Consider the following 5484-nt stretch of genomic DNA (forward strand, 5'->3'; position numbering starts at 1 on the left):
TTACAGCATGGATCACACAAGGTCCCTAATTCACTGGGGCTTCATTTACAAAATGCACCATGAGTTACAGGGAAGACAAAACATCCCCACCTGGAGGAACCATGGTGATGGTGTCTGGAGGAGGAGCAATAGTTTCATAGGACCGATATCTCTGCCTCAGCCCATCATCATCATTATCATCATCTTTTTCATCTCCATTATCATTTACTTATAATCATGCTTTTCAATTTTATACACGTGGTGGTTCTCCAAACATAGTGACTCCTTATCCCATCTCTGTTTTTTCTTTCTTTTTTTTTTTAACTGTTAGGTGGGAGGGGGTGGTCAGACTCTATTTTCTTTCACGTTTCGCCACTGACAATTGGTGGTTTATTCCTGCCTCTTCTCCAGCTGCCCCACACAGGAAATCAGATAAGAAGGTATGGTCTCCCCTTAGATACCATTGGAAGATTGAAACCATACAAGCCATTGTAAACAGAAGTCCTCTCTCCCACCACATTGAGAAATGACCCTAAACCAGTTTCTTCCCCTGGCTCTGTCAAAGCATGTGCTTTCCATTCCCTCACATTGTGTGCCATGTGCCCTGTACTGATTCACATCAACAGTTGTGTGGGCTCTGATGGGAAAACTTGGACATGCTCTGTTTTGTCATACCATTTTTCCTGGTTCTCTAGATAAGCTGACCCACAGTATGTGCATTTTCATTTACATTTATAAAGATTCAATGTCCTCATTGTGACTGTGAGACATCTCAAAGGCTCATGAGCTGGGATTACAGGCAGCAAACATAGGAGAGCTGCTTTGTTAACTAAGCCTGGTTTGAATGCTGAGGACCAGGGTGCCCAGGGCAGGGGAAGACCTGTGTCCCAGCTCCAGATTCCAGGGCAAAGGATAAGGGGTTGATTTTGTTCCACTCAGTTCCTCAGTGAGTGGATGGTGCCCACCTACATTAGTGGAATCAGATTTTCTATGCCACCAGTTCAAAGGCTAAGTTCACCTGCAAACACACTATTGTACAAACCAAGAAATGACTTCCAGACAGACCTTGGGATAGTTTATGATCCAGCCAAATTAAAACAAACACCAATCCCCCAATAAAGCAACTTAGGGGAAGAATCCCTCTGTTAAAAATCACATAAGCCCACCTAGTGCATTTGCATAGAGAAGACACATCCACATAGACTCATGGTGGTGACTGCTTTCTTAGGTACCTACATGTCCAGTGTCAGATGAAGAGGAAGCTCCTGGGCCAGAGATAAAACCTAGCCTTAATCTCTATGTGTCCCACTCCTGCACAACCCATGAGCCCTCTGTGCCACCTGTTAGTTTCAGCTCCTCCTGCCAAAAGAACTGTGTCTGTGCCCGCACTGACTTCCACTCTCTGTGCCTCCTGTGCATTAATACAAGGCTGTGTCCTTGGATCTCATTTGCACATAGGTGGTGCTTTTGGAATTGTCTCTTGTGATGGTGACACAGTCTTTCACTGATGCAATGCGTTCTGCTGTTTGACTGTTAGATTTTTTTTTTCTCGTAACACCTACCCACTCCAGTCTCTTCCCTGGAGGCTGGCCAATCCACGTTATATAATTGTCACTGAATAGGACTCCAGAACTGCCGGAGCAGAGTTTCAGAGACTCCCAGGTTGTCTCAGGTGCCCCCTAGAATCCCTCACCTAAAACTCATATTGGGCACCTGCAGACAAAATATTCTCATTAGGAGCAGCGCACTCACAAACCCAAATTCCCAGATTCTTCATAATGTTACATGGAAAAGCATCTGAGCAAGTTCCCATCTCAGCCCAAAGTGCTTGGTGCTTTCTCTGTGTTAACTGCAGGAGTGGTTACAAACTGCAGAGATCCAGAGACTGGGGCTGCTCTCCCAGAGGTGCATGGACAGTTGTGGGGCTGAGTTTAACAGCACATGGAGCATCCACTTGCATGTGCTCCATCCCTTAGGGACAGAGACATGAGGTCTGTGGGTGAGGGCCCCACTCAACTCAGAGGGACATGCACCGTCATTGTGTTAGTGAAGACTTTTATAACATGGTGGTTATGGCATGTTGTAGAGTTATCATTGCTGTTGCTAATTTGTACCATTGATCAGTTTAACACAATGTAAAGCATAGTGATGTTCCACATGCACTGTGTTTCATGCTATTCAGCTCAGAATAAATCATCTGTTTGACCTTGCCCATGTGTTGACACAGAGAGGGAGGCACATACTCACTGCCAGCTTTCTATGCCTGAGGTCAGTGGTCACTGGAAGGGCTACTCTGTGTGCTTTCAGGATATAATCCTTGCCCATTATATGTCTGAGCACTGAGAGTCCATCGTCATCAAGAAAGAGATTGAGAGGAAGTTATAAACACAGGTAGTGCATTTTAACTTCCCTGGGCACCCTCTGTGCTCAGCCACGTTCCCCTCTCCCCACAATGGCTTACTGACTGTGACATCAAGTTAATGAGGTGTGCACAGCACACTAATGATTATTGAGTAAGAGGTTACCCTGATCCAAATGTCACACTGTCATTTTTATATAAAATCTCTGGGATATTTGAAAACATGACATAGTTAATTAAAATGATCAAACCTAAGTGAAGCCTCAACTCCTCTTGGCCAATGCTCCTCCTGAATTGTCTTAATATCTACACCTTCAAGTTCACATCACTCGTATCTTGTGACACGGTCCCTGGGAGAACCCAGCATTTATGTATTTTATCTCCAGTGAAACCTGCACCTAGTCCCATGCAATGTGAAAAATACTAAAAGGGGTTATGGATTATACTCACTTCTAATGCTTCCTCCCTGCTATGTGCGTTTAGGGGCTTCCTGTGTCCTTCAACCTGGAGAATGTTTATATAGTAAGAAAAACAAAACAAAACAAAACAAAACAAAAAACCCAGAGGGAAACTGCCCTTGAACATCACTTGAAGGAAACCCATGCTGTACTTTTTACAACACCTATGGCAGTGAATATCCAGGGAGTCAGCCCTTGTGGTCATGCTACACTAAAACCTTAATCCATCCTGGAGGCTGTAGCAAAGGACTGTGGACCGAATCATTGCCAACAACAGACATGTATTTCTCACAGATCTGTTGGAGGGAAATCCAATAATAAGTGCTGGCAGATTTTATGTCTAGTAACAACTCAATTCCTAAACTGCTATATATATTTTTTTTTTTTGCTATTATGATTATGGCAGAGGGTGGATGGGGAAAGGCAGATTCCTCTGTCCTCTGTAATGAAGATGTTGATTCTGTTCATGAGAGCTCCACCTTAGGACAGACACCCCAAGGTCCCATGCCCTAATGTCATCACATAAGAGCTTCAGGTTTTCCTATGGGGGTTTCTGAGTGACACAAACACCAGCTCATAGAAACAACAAATGAATAAAATCATGACTCCACCCAGGTCGAAGGCTACTCCACTAGAGTTCCCCAAGCTAAGGATACCCATAAGTCTGTGGAAGGTTCTCAACTTTGGGAGCAGAATGGGTATTACAGCCCTTCAGAACAACTGACAATCTTGTAGAGTGGACAGGTCCCACCTTGGACTTTGAACTAAGATACCATATAATTTATTATCATTTTCCTTCTTGCTTACATAAAACCATTATTCTCATTGTCTAGGGCTAAAATCATTTTCTACCCATAATGGTAGGCAGCTCCATGTTCTCATTCCTGTTTCCTAATCATTCATTGGAATGTGTAGTTAGGCTGTAGGTTTTGATGTTTGATGTTGACATGTTAAAATTCACCCCTCTCTCTCCTACTGTGCAAACACATGGGAAATCTGAACTCAAAGTAGGGAATCTCACTAGTTTGTTGCAGATGGGGGATAGAAACCACACAGAACCCTCCCGTGATCAGGACGATTTTCAACCTTGTTGAAGATGAACAACATGAACCTGAAACAGGTTATGAAACATCCCTAAGGCATTAAACAGTCTACCCTGCTCTCAACAGGCTCTTCAATGAAGTGGCAGACTTTTATACTATCCCTCTGTGTGTGACATCATAGCCCTAGACACCCATACCATGGAAAAATGGGGGTCCTTATACCTCCACATAATGTCAAATGCTAGTGGTTCCTGGATGTGGAGTCAGTGACCATAACCATCAGATCCTTTGACCTTGGTATCGGGTTCATACTACTAGGATGCCTCCTGTGCAGCATGCATGTGTCCTTCTGCTGACTGTTTTGGACTCTGAGCTATGTGGGGATGCTGCACTCTTTGACCCAAAGCCTCTGGTTGGATTCAGCTGATGTACTTTAGAAGATTTGATGATTCATTGGTGATTCATTAAAATAGGAGTAAGCAAATGTATGCAACTGGCTTTGGAGTATGTGAGAATGATTTCCTCTGATGACAACAAGTCTTTGTAATTCAGATACCTACTGTGTAGGTAAACACAGAAACATCAAGGGAGGGGGGTTCCCAGAGTGAAACTTCTGTGTGGAGAGTAAACCCCACACCTGCCAGGAAAGCATCCCTTATACTGCATCTGCAGCTGCTCCAAAGCTTATCCTTGTGCTCAGTAAGCCCTGAGCACACTGTCCGTGCACTCAGTGTCCCCTACAGCCCAGCCCTCTTGTCTCCTTCAGGGAGGTTTTGGTGTGGGATCACCCTGACTTCCCCTCACTGTGTCACTTGCACAGTAATATAGAGCTGTGTCCTCAGCTCTCAGGTTGTTCATTTGCAGGTAGAGCTCATTCTTGTCATTGTCTCTGGAGGTGGTGAGTCTACCCTTCACTGAGTTGATGTAGTGTATGCTATCACTACTACTAATGTGTGAGAGCAACTCCAGCCACTTTCCTGGAGCCTGTCAGATCCAGCTCATATCATGGCCACTGATTATGAAACCAGAGGCTACACAGGACCGTCTCAGAGAGCCCGCAGGCCTCACTAGGCCTCCCCCAGACTCCACCAGCTGCACATCACACTGGACACCTGCAAACACAAAGATGTCAGATCAGGAAACTGTCACTATTTCACACAGACATATCCATTCACATACTCAGTGTCTCTCATTCTCTATAAATTACCTTTTAAAATGGCAATGAAGAAAACCCAGCTGAGCCCAAACTCCATGGTGAGTGCTCTGTGTTCTTGCCATGTTCAGGGACTGGGGACACCTTGGAATCCTGGAATCTAATTCTGTCCAAGAGCTGCAGGGTCAGGGCTGGGCTGCTTTTCATGAGCATAGGGGCCCTATTTGCATGTTCCCGTGCTATATAAGGAGCTCTGATGTTGGACAGTTACATGAAGTACATGGTCCAAGACAGTGACATGGCTAAGGGTCATGTCTGTTAACAATTACTCCCTACATTTGAATTTATAATGTATCCACTGCCCCAACAGCTCCAGGAGATGGGTATGTGAGCTAGGAAAGTAAATTGTCATAAAATACAGAGATTTAAATTGATATATGCCTTTGAAAGTCACTAGTAATGATCACACTAAGAGAGTCCAACCCTTATGTC

At 44.4% G+C, this 5484-nt stretch overlaps 1 long non-coding RNA gene across 1 annotated transcript; it reads right to left on the reverse strand.

The window, feature by feature from the left end:
* Positions 1-378: 378 nt before the first annotated feature.
* On the reverse strand, positions 379-4767 carry LOC118498638. The gene is made up of 4 exons (XR_004901117.1): positions 4652-4767; positions 3758-3765; positions 810-814; positions 379-390 (listed from the first exon to the last, which is right to left on the reverse strand). It is a non-coding gene; the product is annotated as an uncharacterized LOC118498638 (long non-coding RNA).
* Between the last annotated feature and the right edge of the window lie 717 nt (positions 4768-5484).

Source organism: Phyllostomus discolor, assembly GCF_004126475.2.
Source record: "Phyllostomus discolor isolate MPI-MPIP mPhyDis1 chromosome 15 unlocalized genomic scaffold, mPhyDis1.pri.v3 mPhyDis1_scaffold_37, whole genome shotgun sequence".
NCBI lineage: Eukaryota > Metazoa > Chordata > Mammalia > Chiroptera > Phyllostomidae > Phyllostomus > Phyllostomus discolor.